The sequence below is a fragment of the Aedes albopictus genome, chromosome 2, assembly GCF_035046485.1.
Source record: "Aedes albopictus strain Foshan chromosome 2, AalbF5, whole genome shotgun sequence".
NCBI classification, from domain to species: Eukaryota; Metazoa; Arthropoda; class Insecta; order Diptera; family Culicidae; genus Aedes; species Aedes albopictus.
Genome location: NC_085137.1, coordinates 9,601,938 through 9,620,584, shown reverse-complemented (window position 1 = coordinate 9,620,584; position 18,647 = coordinate 9,601,938).

The following is an 18,647-nucleotide window of genomic DNA, read 5'->3' as shown; positions in this document are numbered from 1 at the left end:
ATGCTTAGTTTATAGTGGATGCCTTTTTTCTAGTTACGCTTATTAAGCTTCAATAACATCCCTGATTTTGGAGACGAACCAGCCTCGGGCTGAAAGTCTCGATAATAAAGATAAAAAAAAAATCCCTGATTTTTTGGAAGATTTTTTCCATATTTTCTGGATTTTTCTACAATGAAAAAAAAAATATCCTCTAAAAAGAGGGCCCCCACAACACTGTGGCCCCGGGCCCCCCCCATTTGTAAATCCGGCCCTGATGATGAGATATGAGATGCGAGATGAAATAAGATATGAGATGAGAGATGAGATAAGATAAGGGGAAAGATGCTAAGAGAGATGAGATAAGAGATGAGAGAGATGCGAGATGAAATGAGATCAGAGATGAGATCTATAGTGTAGGAAATATCCCGTACAAAAAATACTCTTCCTCCTATCACTTTCGGTTCTTGAGATATTCACGTAGCCCGTGACCATAGATTGAAAACCACTGGTTTTTCAACATATGTACAGTAGACGTTCGATAACTGCAACATGCACTTTCGGTACTTAAAATATTCTTCTGGCACGTAACCCCAAATTGGGAACCACTGATGTTTGCAATACAACTACATTGTGATAAGTACTCCCTGAAGTGCAGAATGCGAAAAACCATTTCACTTTATCCTCACACCTTTGGTTCTTGAGACATTCGCTTGGCCCATGACCATAGGTTCGGAACCACTGAACTTAGCAAAACTGCTAAATTATTGATTATAACTAAATAACTCTAGATTGAGTTTAAATAAGGGCGAAAGTAACATAAGCGAGTTCTCTTCATCGACTCTCTTCTGCAAATTAAAGCGACAAGATGCAAATTCAATAGAACTTTTTTACACCTAGACGCTAGATTGCATCGCAACCTAGCGATTTATGACCAAAAAGTGCAACCATACTTGCATTCTTGTTACTTTAATCACAGATAACAGATGTTTATGCTAGTACAAATTTTTCGCAGAATCCTGTGTAAATGTTCAAAACGATATACGTTGGCTCACTACCGCCATCTACTCAGCTTATTGCGACATAACATCTAACTTGAATGCAAGAATAGTTCAAAGTTCCAGTTTCATTCAAGATCGAATACAATCTTGAATGTAAAATTGCGTAGTGCATGCAATCTTGAAAGCGATCACTGACTATCGATCACTGCGCCATCTCTAAATGATTGCCACATGAGTTTCAGCTGCTCGTTACATACAAAATGGCTGTTGAGCATTTTTACACACATTGCCAATATAAGCATAAACGTCTGTTATCTGTGCTTTAATTTGAAGAAGAGAGAGTCGATGAAGAGAACTCGCTCATGGTCCACTGCACGAATTTCATTTGAGCGGTGCCGACACCGCTCAAACGTCAAACTTTGTGTGAGAGTAAGCAGGCCAGTATGAATTCGTGCAGTAATCCATGTTACTTTCGCCCTAGCTTTCGCCCTTATTTAAACTCAATCTAGAAATTATAACCTTTTCTCTGGTTAGGATCTTTGTGATTTCGATCTACACAAACAAATTATAAAACTAAAAAAACACTCCCCCGATTTACGCACTAATTCCCAAATAGCGCTCGTTTCCCTTTTTAACGGACTATTCAAATATTCTGTAGTTCGCAAATCTCTCGCTCATGGCGCTCGTATCGTTTTTGCTCCTGTTTAACGTTTGCTCGCTCACTACCGCCATCTACTCAGTGGGTTTGCGAAACACAGCGTAATTAGCATTGGTCGATTATACTTTTTTGACCGCACTTTGTTCCAAGTGATACGTCTGTTTGTCTGTGGTAGGACTACAATTAATTATTGCGCATTTCCCACCCCACTGGACCCCTCTCGCAGTTAGCATAAGTGTGGGATCGTGAATAAAACTGCGATTTTGCATCATGTCGGTGTCTTCTGCGCACTTATGCATGCTCTACAAGGGTTCATTCAAATATTACGTAACGCAAAATTAGCCAATCTTAGACCCCTCCCTCCCCCACGTAACAACTTTTGTATGGGAATTTTTGAAATTTTGTATGAAGCGTAACGCAGTGATGGACCCCCTCCATCCCCCCTTGGCGTTACGTAATATTTGAACGAACCCCAAGGTGCTGATTAAGTGCGCAGAAGACACCGAAACAACTCGTTGAAAAATCGCAGTTTTACCATGTTTTACTTCGTTGGTGGTTTTACTCACGATCCCGCACTTATATTTACTCACGGCGTGTGTATGGGAAAAGTTTATATTGTATTGTCGCGCTCATCTTAGATTCTCAGTAAGCTGCGTTCGAAACGCGCAGCCTCAGATCGCGCCAGACCGCGCACACACGGTGTGCACCTTGGCTAAAACAGGTTTGCAGCCGCCGGGTGGAGCTGTCAGCCGCCAATATTGTGCATCCTAGCTTAAGGTGAAGATATGACGAAGCCACAACTTAAATTTTCAAGAGCACAAATCTGAAGAATCGAAAGCCGGATTACGCTGAAAAGTTGATCGATTGGTTACCCGCTGGTGGTGACCAATCGATCAACTTTTCAGTGCAATCCAACACTCCGTTCTTAAGATTTGCGCTCTTGAAAATTTGAGGTATGGCTTCGTCATATCTTCACCTTAATCACTCAGATCCTGCTGATCTGAGTCAGCCGCCATAAAATTGCGCCCGTTTGATTTGTACACGGCGGCTGACAGCTTCACCCGGCGGCTGCAAAACAGTTTTAGCCAAGGTGCACACCGTGTACAAATCATACGTGCGCGGTCTGGCGCGATCTGAGGCTGCGCGTTTCGAACGCAGCTTGCTGAGAATCTAAGATAAGCGCGAAAATAACAAAACAAATAGGCATCGTCAAATTTTTCGCTATAGGGCAGTGCATGAAATTATCTCCTTCTCTTTCACTCTTACAGACATTTTGTAAACAACAAGGCCACGAAACGTCAAAATCCCATACAAAATCAAAACAGTGCGGTGCCCTATTCAAAAATAGAGGCTTTCAGCTTTCATTTGCAGGGTCCCTCAAAAAAATCCACCGAGGGATCCCGAACAACTTTTTCAGAATACTGTTTTTCCTTATACAAAATGCACGGTTCCAAATTAATCCCTATTTCTACTTAACAAACATACCCAATTTTTGTATGAAAAAGTTCCCCCGATGGAATATATCGATGTTGGACTTGAATGAAAGCTGGTAGCGTCAACTTTCACGTAGCGTAAAAACGAAGACGGCTAATAACAAGACAGACATCTACCCTCTTGCTCCATATACTTTGGGAGCTACAAGCACACTAGCGCCACGAACGACTTCAGGGAACAACATCATGAATAAGTGTGCGTGCGATGCTACAAGTTCCGTGTACGTATTAGCATGTACACGCACACAATCATGTTCTAATGTTCCTGTGAATCGTTGAGGGCGTTTCAACCATGTCGCCTGCGACAGGTTGGGAGCTGTCTGTCTTGTTATTAGCCGTCTTCGGTAAAAATTAACGATGCCCATTTTTTTGTAATAAATTTGTTCTACCAGACACACCGTGTACAAACTACGAAAGGAGTCCAGTGGGGTGGGATGTGCGCAATAAACTCTGTGCTCGGATACTTTTTCAAAACGACGTATCAACATAGGATTTGCGTGTATTATACGTCGTTTTGAAAAAGTATCCGAGTGTGATTAAAATTTTGACAAGCGCCAGACTCTCAAACAATAGAGAACTTCCTAAAGCCATTTTAAGGTATTCGATCGTTCCGATGGCTGCGATAACCATTATACCCCCATGCCTCATATTTGAATCCGCTGCCTCAGCGGAGACATGAACCGCTTTGACAGTGCATTACTCTTACTCTCATCTCTGTTGCACAACTGCAGAAACAGCACCCATCTCTGTCGTTCCCGCTAAAAATCGCAACGCACGAAAGAAAACGAACAGCGATGGTAGAGATGTCTGCGTTTTGAGAAAATCGGCTATTTTCAAAAAAACACTTGAGAAGCATTAATGTTTCTTATCAAAATTTTGTTTCAAGTGTTATTTCGTAAAAAATATTGTCCTCAGTTTTGTCAGTTTTGAATAGTATCATGAGAAACAAGATGAAATAATGGTAATAGTCGATCAACAGTGAATTGAACACCCCTAGACAAACTGGATCTTCGCCGCCGCCGTCGTCGTCGTCGTCGTCGTCACATTCTCATCAGATGCTAATCCAATCGCGAAGTGAGTGTGTTGATCAGCAGCGTACGGTGGAAGATTGCTCTTTGCAAAGTCGGTTTTTTTCCTGGAAAGTGTTCTCGAAAACGTGAAAAACTTATCAAACTGTGCCGGCAAGTGTGCAATTCGCATCCAGTGAGTGAAGTTTTGTGCAAATAGTGACCGAAAAGTGACGCTTTTCCTGGTCGTCCGCCGCCAGCCGAAAGTCTCCTCTGTTGTGGAGTCGAGTGACTATTGAAGGTTAGGTGCTGTTGTGATGAAAGGAAAAATCCATTTTTGCCGAACAAAGTGACGGAAAAATTTGCTCAGAATCATTGGAAAACAGCTTCATTGTCATCGGAAAAGGTAAGTGGCAGCACTAATTGTACCGCTATTGAAAACGTTTGCAAAAATCAAGTTGGCATTTTCATAACATTTTTTCACCTCGGCTGTGCCTGGTGCAAAGCTAGGATAGGATACGACAACTAGTCAGCCCAAAAGAGACCAATTTGGGGACCAATAATCTTTAGCAACGCGGAAAAACAAGACAGCAAGCTGTGAAATTAGACAGAGAAGTTGCAGGTGTCACATCCTATCCTAGGTGCAAAGTGTCATCTTCATTCATGGGTTTGAGCGAGCGCGAGCGACGGCTACGGCGATGACCAAAGCAAAGCAACACTACTGATGATGAGAGCGACGGCGACGGGTTTTACGAAAGGGGGTGGTGGGAGCAAGACGAACAAGAGCCAAATTTTTGCTTTCAAGCTTGCGCGCCATTTTGTTTTTCCTCGGCCGCGCTCGGGAGCAAGGTAATCTTGATCGGGAAGTTGCACAGGTTGAATGTGTGTGCGTGATGCGTCATTGATGACGGCGGGTGGTGTTTTGCATGGTGGGTGGTGGATGAGGTGGGTAGGCGATACCGGTGATAACACAGTGCAGTGTTTTTTTTTGGGTAGCTTTCAAACAGATTTTTTTTTTCATTTTCCATGATGTGAGCCAAATTTAGTTTTACGGGGTTGAGTCGTGAATTTATGTCAACGATAATGTGATCCAATACAATGTAATTTTCTCAGAAAGCTTCCTTGACCTGACAAATTGTAATTGTAATTGTAGTTTATTAATTATACGTAAGCCTGTCAGTTATTAAAACTATAAATCTGGTCAAAGAAAAAACAACTTGGACTAAGTAGGTACATTGGAAGATTAATCTTCCAAAAGAGTGGTTTGACATTGGTTTATCCACCGGGTTTACGTGTAACTAATAAATACAAATACAAATACGATCAAAATTTTTGAAGCACAATTTAGCGCTGATTTTGAAATCGTGCTTCAAAAAATTTTTAAGGCTTTACGGGGCGTCATCAAAATCATCAATCATTGCTCTCAAACTTTAAAGATGCAAATCTTGAGTTCTACTGCATCAAATGAGCTGATAAACGTCAAAAATTTCATTCAATTCGGTTCACTGGTTTCCCAGATATGACAGTTCAAAAATTAGATGTCTAAATAATAGTGTTTTACTCGAACGGTTCTAACTTCACAAAAAGTAAATCAATCGCGTCCAAATTTGTACCAATGATACACATATAATAGGTTGACAAACAGTCAAAATTTGAGATTTTTTTATGCATATCCGAGGCAAACCAGCCTAGGGCTGAAAGCCTCGTAAATAAAGCTAATAATAATAATATTTTTTTTATGCAGTCTATGAAAAGTTACAGCATGTTGATTTTTTTCTTTGTGGGAGAAAAAAGTTGCCTATCCCAAACATTTTGGCCACCCCCTGTATCATATGTAGATTCTGATTAGTTACAGAAAAAAAATCAGCAAAATCGGAGCATTGATTACGGAGAATGCAAGTGTGAAGTGAGCGACTTTGCTAAAAAAATATAACAAAAATAGATTTCAAATCATCAACATTGTATGGAAAGTAAAAAAAATTCCGCTCTACACAGCAAAAAATAAATGCAACCCGCCCGATGTAATTCATTCCGATGTACTAAATAATGTAATCACGATTCCTATGTACGTTTACATAGTTTTGATGTAAAATCTTTTGTTCTCATGTGTACATCGTCCATGCAACCGACATATTGATCGGGTTGCAGCAGTTCAGATGTAACATTACACAACAGTTTTTTCTGTGTACTGCGTTTTCGAACTCAGGGCATGATTCTACACCAAGCCAGAATTAATGCGAAAATTGAACAAATTTTGCACAAAACACAATATGCAACACATAAAATAAACTGCCCAGTTACCCAAATAGATAACAAAATCCAATCCCAGGATGACGAGGTTTCATAATTCAACTAAATTGTTCTTGGTCCATCAGTCAATCCTGTAATCGTGTTTTTGTTCTGACAGATTGAAGAGACAATCTTGCAAGGTTGGTTACTTACATATATTGAGTTTGGTCTAGGAATTTATAATCCTAAGGGTCCATCTTGATTCGGGCTACAATGCCAGACGGTCTGCATTTTGATGTCCATGCTAGGGGACGGGTAGCGTGTTTTGTATTTGATCTTTGCTCGGACCCCAGGCGCCTTTCAGAGCTCGTCTTTGATGGAACACACTCAGCGAGGTGACGAAACTGAGGCCATGAAGGTATTTCTTTTAGGGTTAATTAACCATCCCAGAATGCAAATAGCTAGGCAAAGTTTTTACAAGTTTTCAGAATTTTAAATTGTTTTAATTGAAAAGTAAATAAATCACTGAAAGTAGATTTCTTCAAAAAAGTATAATTCGGCACCAACATTTTAAAAGTTCGTAACTGCATTTTCAACCAATGCCTTCTCACAAAGCGTATCCCATCCCTCTCGAGCAATCCACTAGCACAAATAGAAGATGAAATCCTCCTCTTTCGATTAATGGATGTGAATCGCGTGAGATGAAGAAAATACGACCCACAGCTCTGTGTGAAGGCATTGGTTGCAAAAGCAGTTACGCCCTTTTGAAATGTTGGTGCCGATTATGCATAAATTTGCATATTTACAGTATTTTTGATGACGAAATCGGATTTAGCGAACACATACAGGTCGGACTCGATTATTCGGAGTTGGTTTTTGAAGCTTCCCGAACATATATCTGGGAAACGGAATGATGTAGAAAGCTGAAATTCTGACTGAACACTAAACAAACTGGTTTGGCTGCAAGAAACATTCATTTGAATGTTCATTAGGTACATAACACAACACAACTAACTACGATAACAAAAGCTCGAAAGTGTCTTTAATCTTTCATGACGCGCGCCCTAACGCAACCGAAACTGCATCCCGCTCGTGCTGTATACGACAAGCGAGGTTTTTTGGAAGTGTTGTACTTTTTACAACAGCGTGATAGAATAGTGTGTTTTTATTATTCTGAAGATGTGCGGCACAGTTCGCTTGATTGCATAACTTGTAGGCGTTATCAAATAGGATTGAGACACTATGCTGTGAAAGTTTGGAAGAAAGGGAAGCGCCTTTTTCAGCCCGTTTCTGTTCCAGCGATGGCTATGAACATGCCAATATACATGAAATGTACATGTAGAGAGTTAGTATATAAAAAGATACAAAGTAGGAGGAAATGGACAGGCCAGGGATTGAATCCCCCCCCCCCCACCCCTTTTGCATACGGATCAGAAGCGGTAACCACTAGACCACCAAGCCCGTCTTATTTGTAACTAATTGACTATAAAACATGAAAACTCACCATTCAATAACCCTTGACGCAGATGATAGCCATTTCCCACATATTGTTTCAAGTTTAGAGCATTATTTTTCCCTGGCCAAGTTCGCAGGGGTTGACGGTATTAAAGTGAAGGAGTTTCATTTTGATTATTGTAATGTAGTGTTCTTTAGTGAAACATATCACCTTTTTAACACTTTAATGCGCCTCCAACGGTTCATCACGAACCGGCTGCTGCAGATGGAGTATGGCTGATCATATGCATCAGACATGCTCGATAAACATGGAGGATCCGCCAGGGCTCATTAGAGTCTATTCCCAAGCAATAGTTCCAAGTCAGTTGGATTTAAGAAGGTTTTGATGATCGTGACAAATCCTAATAAAAGTATTGTAGGATTTGTGACAGGTTTTGGAACCTTTTACAGCCAGCTGACTTCAAAATGTTGTTTGGGCTCTATTTCCCACGTTTCTCGGTTGATTTTGATTAGTAATTTATTAATGTCATAGTCGCGTTTTCGAATTTTTGGAATGTTAGTTGGTCATATTTTTTTAAATAAAGCAATTAAAATCGACCGAAGAATTAATAGTGGGAAGGAGATTTGCAGCACTTAATTGTGCTGATAGATTCGAAGCTAACGTGCGAACACTTAAACGCATTGTTGACGTCAATGCGTTCGACGTGACATTTTGGACAAAAACTGACTGCTTTTTATTAACTGAACAACGTTACTTGTGTATGACTAGGTTGACATTTCTAGGCTACGCTTGAGAAAATGACATGGTTTATCTAGGTAGGACCGATAGGACAATTGAACGAATTTGAACATTTTTCATAGTATTTGTAGGGGGACGAATACATAATAGTTGACAAGCAATCTTTATTATTTTAAATTTTTATTGCAATCAACTGACCAACTTGACGTATTTTTGTTTATCTCTTAGATGGTATTTTGAACCAACAGAAAAATATCAGAAGTTCAGTTGCATGTTTCTGTGGGTTTTGGACCGATGACAATTTAAGGACACAAGAGATGAACACAGAGAAGTAGAAAACGATTAGCGAAATCAAGAAAACAATTTGACACAGGATCGACTATATTTTAACATACAGGGTTTGATTGATTTGATGAAAAAAACAAACATACGACCACTGACTTAACGAGAAGAAAAGTATATTGAACCATACCACAAAATCGAACAAGACGACAAACACAAACCGTGTGACCATAACACTACATAGGCAAATCCTGACTGACTGACCAATTGAAAACTTTCCAACCTTCTACCGTAACTTTCTGAGTCAGTAGGCAACAGTGTCTTAATGGATATCATTTTCCGCGTACGGCTGGCAAACTGCTTCTGAAAGATTACGTACTCTTTTCTATCTTCGGGTCTAGTGTAGAGGTTTCAACTCTATTCAGAGTGCAGCTAGAAACCTAGCAAAAAAAAAAAAAAATTAAGTATGGTATTTCAATTACCAAAATAAAGTAACACATTCTTTTTTTCAATTTTACTATTATAGATTATTACAAGTTGTTTTATTATGGCATTTTCATAGACAAATTTACCTTGAGGCAAGACAGTATGCTTGCTGGAGGGTACATTTTCCGTCACAGAGTTGCTCAGAATTCCTCCGGATTACTCCCGTTCTTATATGGGTGTTGCCTGACTTATCGCAAAATCAAAACAATATTGCCCGATATCTCGCTTTGCTTGCAGTTTTAGGGATGTTTTTCAACAAAATTCGTCGATCACAGGTACAAAGAGTCATTCACAATTTCTCAGAGTTACTCTCGTTTGCAGTGTCTTTCCCCTAGGCTTTTACCTACTTTTATATGTATCCACTCGATTCGGATCAGTGCATATTGTAGCTTTTAATTAGCTCAATTATGCACAATAAAAACAATTGATTCAAATGTATTTCGCATATGCAACTTCACGTGTGCTTCAAGTTGCACCTTCGATTTGATGCAGTGACGCAGTAACCATAACATTGTCTGTGATAATGCATAAATCAAAGATGGGTATTGTAGATACTTTGGAGAACTTGAGAAACTTAGCAGAAATGATATTTTGTATACTAATGACGTGCACATCAACGCAATTATTATTATTATAATTGTTTACAAGACCTTTGCGACTTGTAATCAAAAGTACAAGTCATAGCTAATATTTTATACTTGTAGTTTGTTTATGCAACAGACACTGGTAAATTCTACTAATAATATAAGTCCAACCGACTTGTAGTATTAGACTTGTAACTTGTACTTGTAGAATTTTTATGCAACAGGAAATCACAAACTACAAGCTACAAGACTAATATTATTAGTAAAATTTTCATTATGCTACAGGTCCCTGGTCCGCTTATCGTGCTCCCTGCGTTCCACGCCTTCTTGTACCGACCGGATGGTTAGCAAACACCAACTTTGCAGGCTTGTTGTCCGGCATTCTTGCAATATGCCCTGTTCACCGTATCCGTCCAGCTTTTACCACTTCCAGGGCCCTGTAGCATAATCGGGCTAATAATATTAGCTACAAGTTACAAGTTACAAGTGCTAATATTACAAGTGCTAATAATTTGTGTTGCATAAAGGATCAATTTTCCACTAATATTATTAGCACTTTTAATATTAGTGACCATGAAAATACAAGTTGTTTTAGTTCATTTACCTGTCAAAATTCATCCGACAGTTCACTATTAATTTGAAATGGCAGTTGATGTTTGTTTATTTTCTGCATTTTTCGCGTAACATCTGGAAATAACTTCATTTATTCCGAAGTTTTGCATTCTTTATACGATACATGAAGAAAAATATGTGCTGTTTGGATCATTTTCGGCCGCTCTGACGAAATATTTTTTTACAAAGTATGGCACTGCAAGTACCTAGATTTTTAGTAAAATGTCCCAAAGATTTAATAGTACTGGTTGAAAAACAATGTATAAAGATTTAGCAACATGTATTATGCTTCTTGTTAAAATCCGAAGTGATCTGGGATGCAAAAATTGAGCTTTTACCTACTTTTATATGTCGCAACTCGATTCGAGTTAGTGTATGTATATTATGGCTCTTGATTAGCTTAATGATGCGCAATACAAGCAATTGATTCAAATTGATTTCGCATCTGCAACTGCTTATGCAGTGACCATAATACATAACTTTACCAAGAACCTCCTATCAAAGATGGGTATTGTAGTAACTTTGGAGGACTTGAGAGACTCAGCAGAAATTATATTTTGGATACAAAGTGTACATCAACGCAATTTTCTCTTCAATGAGTTTCGAATACATATTGCCAAATTTAATCGTCGAAAACTGGAATTAAGGTTAACATGGTAGATAAATAATATTTTTTGAGTTCATCAAAATGGTGAATTGATACATTTAAAGCTAAATATGTGTTGATAGAGGAAAATATCTCGCAGCAGGCTTTAATTTGCGCAGCTCAAAGCTAAAACAAAAATAGGGGTTTTATTGTGGCTTGGTAACAAACATATCGAATTCATCATTCACCGTACATTTAGTTTTTCCTAAACCGGTTCAGTACCCAAGCCGATGCCGTCGAATAGACCACCGCTTTCACCTAAAGTTACAGTTCGTCATTATAATTTATGATGATAAGGGTTTTAGGTGCGCTTCATACCTGTATACTAGGCAAACGCGTAGTGTATCAAAATAGCCTAAGTGATTGCCGATCTATGAATCGAATCTGTGGGATGCTACGGAGTTTACGTTTAATAGTAACTAATTCTAACCTACGAAATATAGTAGTGCAATTTTACCAATTCAACCAATGGGTGGTTAACAATTTCACCTGCACCACGCACTCTTATTGAAACATAGCATAAAATAACTATAACGGCAAAGAAATTCTATAAATCTCAGGCGACCTTCGTAAAATTAGATAATTAATTCACGGAGTGATCTTATCGCAATACACGCTACATGCGTTCAATCGTTTTACAATGGTCATTGTTTCGCAATCTGTCATCTCTATAGGCTGGATTCTGTATTCCACAGTGATGATCATCGTTGCCCGTGCTGCCAGAACAATATGATTTCTGCAATACTTAAAAATCTAACTTGTAAATTATTTTACAAGACCTTTGAGACTTGTAATCAAAAGTACAAGTCATAGCTAATATTTTATACTTGTAGTTTTTTTTATGCAACACACACTTGTAAATTCTACTAATAATATTAGTCCAACCGACTTGTAGTATTGGACTTGTAACTTGTACTTGTAGGATTTTTATGCAACAGAAAATTACAAGTTACAAGCTACAAGACTAATATTATTAGTAAAATTTTCATTATGCTACAGGCCCCAGGATGCTGGGTTCGCCGTAGAGTGCAGCAAGCTCGTGGTTCATCCTTCTCCTGCACGCCGTCGAAGATCGTCCATAGCACGCAACTCCGAGTGCTTGCAGGTACTCCTCGAGCATCGTCCATGTCTCGTATCCGTAGAGAACCACCGGTCTTATTAGCGTACATTTGGTGTGAGGGTGAATATTTTTTGACCGCAGTTTCTTCTGGCGGCTTTCATTTCGTATTTCACGGCTCACGTTATTGTCCACCGTTAGCAAGGAACCGAGGTAGAGAATCCCCGTCTATCGTAACATCGCTGCCAAGGCTTGTCCTGTCTCGCGCAGTCCCAACTACCAGCATGTACTTTGTCTTAGCCGCATTCACCACCAGTCCGACCTTTGCTGCTTCACTTTTCAGGCGGGTGTACAGTTCTGCCACCGTTTCAATTTTTTTTTTTATTCTTTATTAAAGTGATTTTCCTCCGTAGGAGGGTTCATCACTTCACCGTTTCAAATGTTCTAGCAATAATATCCATATCATCCGCAACACAGACAAATTGGCCGGATTTCGTGAACATCGTACCCCGGCTGTTGAATCCGGCTCGTCGCATAACATCTACAAGGGCGATGTTGAATAGTAGGCAGGAAAATCTATCACCTTGTCGTAGTCCCCGTCGCGATTCGAATGAACTAGATAGTTCACCCGAAATTCTTACGCTGTTCTGCACGCCGTCCATCGCTGCTCTTATCAGTCTAGTCAGCTTCCCAGGAAAGCCGTTTTCGTCCATGATTTTCCATTGCTCTGTGCGGTCGATATTGTCGTATGCCGCTTTGAAGTCGATGAACAGGTGGTGTGTTGGGACCTGGTATTCACGGCATTTCTGGAGGATTTGCTGTACGGTGAAGATCTGATCCGTTGTCGACCGGCCGTCGATGAAACCGGTTTGGTAACTTCCCACGAACTCATTTACTTTAGGTGAAAGACGACGGCAGATGATCTGGGATAGCACTTTGTAGGCGGCATTCAAAATGGTGATTGCTCGAAAGTGCTCACACATTAACTTGTCGCCTTTCTTGTGGATGGGACAGATTATCCCTTCCTTCCATTTCTCCGGTAGCTGTTCGGTTTCCGAGATCTTGACTACTAACTGGTGCAGACAGGTGGCCAACTTTTCCGGGCCCATCTTGATGAGTTCTGCTGCGATACCGTCCTTACCAGCCGCTTTGTTGTTTTTGAGCTGGTGGATGGCATCCTTAGGGGCTGTCCATAAACCACGTGGTCGTGAAGGGGGGGGGGGGGGGTTCGGCCGAAGAGCATTTTGTATGGACGAATAAAAAATTTTGTATGGACAAATGACCACGCGGTGGGGGGGGGGGGGGGGGAGGGTTGAGAAGTCCCAAAAAAATGACCACGTGGTTTATGGACAGCCCCTTAACTTCCCTCAGCGTGGGACTTGGTTCGTTCCCGTCCTCTGCTGCACCAACATAGTCATTTCCTCCGCTGCTTTGGTCCTCCGTGCCTACATTCTCTTCGCCATTCAGGTGCTCGTCGAAGTACTGCTTCCACCTTTCGATCACCTCACGTTTGTCCGTCAGGAGGCTCCGTCATTATCCCTGCAGATTTCGGCTTGCGGCACGTAGCCTTTGCGGGATGCGTTGAGCTTCTGGTAGAACTTACGTGTTTCTTGTGAACGGCACAGCAGTTCCATTTCCTCACACTCCGCTTCTTCCAGGCGGCGCTTTTTCTCCCGGAAGAGACGGGTCTGCTGCTTCCGCTTCTGTCTGTATCGCTCCACATTCTGTCGGGTTCCATGCTGCAGCATTACCGCCCGCGCTGCATCCTTCTCCTCCAGAATCGCTCTGCACTCTTCGTCGAACCAATCGTTTCGTTGACTCCGTTCTACGTACCCGATAGTGCTCTCGGCTGGGTTGTTGATGGCTGCTTTGACTGTACTCCAGCAGTCCCCTAGAGGGGCCACATCGAGCACACTCTCGTCCGGCAACGCTGCCTCGAGATTCTGCGCGTATGCGGTGGCGACATCCGGTTGCTTCAGTCGCTCTAGATCGTACCGAGGCGGCCGCCGGTACTGTACATTGTTAATAACGTAGGGTTTTGGGCGCATCACCAGGTAGTGATCAGAGTCGATATTAGCGCCACGATAGGTCCTGACGTCGAAAATGTCGGAAAAGTGCCGGCCATCAATCAGAACGTGGTCGATTTGCGATTCCGTTTGTTGTGGTGATCTCCAGGTGTAACGATACGGGAGGCTGTGCTGGAAGAAAGTGCTACGAATGGCCAAGTTCTTGGAGGCGGCGAAATCGATGAGGCGTTTAGATCCCCTATGATGATCTTGACGTCGTGGTTTGGGCAGCGGTCGTACTCGCGTTCGAGCTACGCGTAAAATGCGTCATTGTCGTCATCAGTGCTTTCGAAGTGAGGGCTGTGCACGTTTATTATGCCAATGTTGAAGAATCGGCCCTTGATACTCAACCTGCACATTCTTTCGTCGATCGGCCACCAACCGATCACGCGCCTTTGCATGTCGCCAATCACTATAAAAGCTGTTCCCAGCTCACGTGTGTTGCCGCAACTCTGGTAGATGGTATGATTACATCTAAACGTTCGCACCATAGATCCTGTCCAACACACCTCCTGCAGCGCTACGATTCTGAACCCGCGGTCCTTGAGTATATCGGCGAGTATGCGGGTGCTCTCGATGAAGTTGAGAGATCTGCAGTTCCACGTACCGAGCTTCCAATCGCAAGTCCCTTTTCGTCGCTGTGGTCGTCGCCATTGGTCTTTTCTACGGCTGGCTCGACCCACTAACCCAGGGAGCTGGGCTTACCTTCCCGGAAGCTACGGGTTCTGCATTGGCATTTCCTCCAACTACAGTGCTAAATAGCTAGGCTCAAGCGCCAGTCTTCGCCGGGGTGGTGTTTTTAATGGGCGCCCAGGGTTCTGAGATGGCCAAAAATGAGTCTACGTAGTTTATGGACAGCGCCTAAGCCCGGTCAACCAGTGAGAGATTTTCGATATCGATTTGTTTTGAATCGATGGCGATTGCTATCGTTAGATAAAGCACTATAAAGGATATCCGAATCTGGTTGATAGGGAGTATTTATCAGGGTGGCCACAGACTCGGGAAAATCGGGAAATGCGGGAAAAAGTCGGGAATTGAAATCCGTAGGGAAATATGCGGGAATAAGTCGGGAATTTTGTTTATGATCGGGAATTTTTAAAATGATGTGTAACTCCTCCAAAATGTAAGCTCAAACCTAGATTTAGCACTTGACTCACTTCAAATCCAGATTCTCACACAGTTTCAGAAGCTTCACGCAGGAATTTTAAAATCCAAATGATGCAGATGAGCATTGGATTCTGAATTACGAGTAATTTCTTGTTTGATAGGAGGGATTATACGGTAACAGATTCTTAATGTCCGGATGCTCGAGTCAACAATTAGACCCTGAATTTAGGCAAAACATATTTCAAATCATAATTTTTAAAAATGAAGCTTAGAACGACCTCAAAACGTGAAAAAAAAGTATCGCAAAAATAATTTTTGGTAGTTAAATTTTGAACATTTTTATCAAAAATGCAATAAAATACTTCTCCAACATCTTCTTAGAAAATTTTTAGCTTGTTACTTGGTACAAATTTCCTAATTGAAGATGAACGTGCCTCTTAAGCAGATCTACTGACACATGGTAAATCATAAAAATCATTCACAAAAAAAACTGTTATTTTAACTATAAGAGTATGAGAGTATAAATTTCGTAGGAAATTCTTTCAATGATTTTCTACAGAATATCTCACAAAGCTATTTGTCGAGAAATATAGTTCGAGTAGAATCGAGGAATCACGTAGTTTGCAGAGTTTTGTCTGTCTACTGCCAGGAAAACTAAGGACATTTATGTTAGCTGAAAACCCCTGGAATTCTGGAGGTTATCAGAGAATTCTTGTCTGTGGTATTTTGTATGTTGACGAACTTTGAAAGGGATTTTCTGTTCTGACTGAGACCATGGAGAAATTAGTGACATAGTTTTAGAGATTCTATCCAAATTTTTTCTGTAGTAGTTAGAATTTTTCCCAAAATATCTGGCTGAGCTTTGCGATAAGTTTTATCTAATGTTTTCATTCAAACTTTTTAAAATAATTTCCTAATTAGCTTGTGATGAACTTCCTGAAATTATTGCTTTGCAGGAGTATTCTAGAAATTTCAGAATGAGTTCATAGAAAAGTTTCCTGCAAGCACCAAATCATCATATTTACAATCTGGTATTGCGGCATTTTAACATTTTTTTTTTGAATAATTAAAATTCAGTCATCTTGGAAGAGTTTCTGGTGGATTTTTTATGGAGTTATTAATTGATGACGAAATACTGGGAAGTGTTTTCTGTGTAACGACTTGTAGAATTGCTGGATTGATTTATAAATAAATACCTAGATTCTTTGCACTTTATGACAATAAAACGGAAGCAAAATTGCAAGTTTAAAACCAAAAGACAGGATTCTCTAGATTTTTTTATGAAATCTTTCAATGTATACTGAAGGAATTCCTTGTGTTACCAATGGAAAACATGAAAAGTTTCTTGCACAATTTTTTTAGGACAGACATATGAACATTATAGAAGAGTTTTTAACTTTAATTCCTAATGTAAAGCTGAAAAGTGACTTTATGTACTTTTTGGAGTTCTGCAGGGTTTAGGTATTGACGAAACATTGTCCTGAAATCTTGAATGTCAGAAAAAAAGAACATTTCTTATACTGAAATAATTTTTAGCCCATTTCTTGCGCATGTGATTTTTATGTTGCGTTACAATGGGTTAATCCAATGGTCTGAATGCTTCTCAAAACCGGCAGTTCTAGATTAATTTTAAATCCTAGAGAAATTCGATTAAAATTCGACAAATTACTTTGTTTTTTTTTTTTTGAAAAGATGTACCTATATTCTACGAATCAGTTCCCATCAAAAATTATTCACGAGTTTCCAAATGAGTTCTTTAAAAATGGGATTAGAAATAAAGCCCAGAATATCGAATTTTTCCTGAAATATCTAAAAACAGTCTAACAAATTTCGTTAGAAATGTCAAAGTTTTGTTTTTCAGGGTTTGAGAATTTCTGTACAAATTCAGCTAAAAAATGTTTATGAATAGGAAACATTTTTTGACAATCTCCAGATATTTTCAAAATTTGAGAAAAAATCCGCTAAGGAATTCATCGCTATCACGCTATGTCCAAAGGGAAGTATTATGAAAAGTGAAAGTATCCCAAATGTGTTTCGCTATGATCGAAGATTTGAACCTCTAGTTTCAGAATCTGTGCGGCTTAAAATATTTCACTTTGAGTTTTTTGAATTGTGGATTTTTTCCTATTTTCCCATATAAATGTCGAAACAAGTCACTTTGATGTCAATTTCATCCCATATGAAAAAAAAAACCCAAGATGAAATATTTTAAACCGCACATATTCTGAATCTAGAGGTAAAAAACTACGGCTCTAGCAAATAAAGTTTGAGGTACATTCAATTTTTATAATACTATCCTTTGGACATAGCGTGCGCTAGTGCTCTCATAGCAAAACTCATATTTTTTTTCTTTTTTGAAAATTACCAATTCCCACTAAACAGCAATTTTGAGACGCTCCAACAGATATTTTCCTAAGTTTTGCATTTTTTTTTATCTAAATGTATCTTTAGAAGCCAGTTTCTTAAAAAAAAATTCAAGAGTTTTGACATAAAACGCCAGCGAGTTCTTGTAATAACCTTTGTATATACGAAAGATTAAACTATGGATAAATTTATGGATTTCTGTTAATTTTGAATCTGGTGGTTTGTATGTGAACCTGTTCATATAACGGAATTTAATTTTCTTCATAATTGTTTGTTAACTCAATTATTGAATAGATTTCCTGATTTCTTACCAGCAGAGTATGTAAGAAAAATCACAAACATTTATTCAGTACTAGCTGTCCCGGCAAACGTCGTACTGCCTGTCTACTTTGTTTTTTGACATCCGGTTCCATGAAGAAATGCCCCTCAAAATGGAATTTCTGATATTTCCGTTTTTCTTGCCTTCCCGGTCACTTTTCCTAATTATTTTTTTCGTACGAACACGTCGGATCCCTGGCGGAATGCAACAGTGAAAGAATCATATCGATCTGTTGACCCGTTCCCGAGCCTATTCGTGACATACAAACATCATTTTTATTTATATAGTTTTTTGCAAAAAACTTCTTCTTTGTTAGGAAATTCACTAGAAAACAGCCCAATAATTCTGACTATAGGAATTATAGGAGATTTACGTAAAGTATGCCGTCCTTCATACTCCTTCAGAATTCCTGGGATAGCGTAAAAACTCTTTTAAAAAATTCACCGATGAGTATTTTAGTTAGCCGACTAGATTTTTTGTTGGAACTTCATCAAGCATTTCTGAAAGAGTTCACAAAAATCTTTTGGAAATTCCGACACAAATAATTTCAAGTATAGGTTTACGCT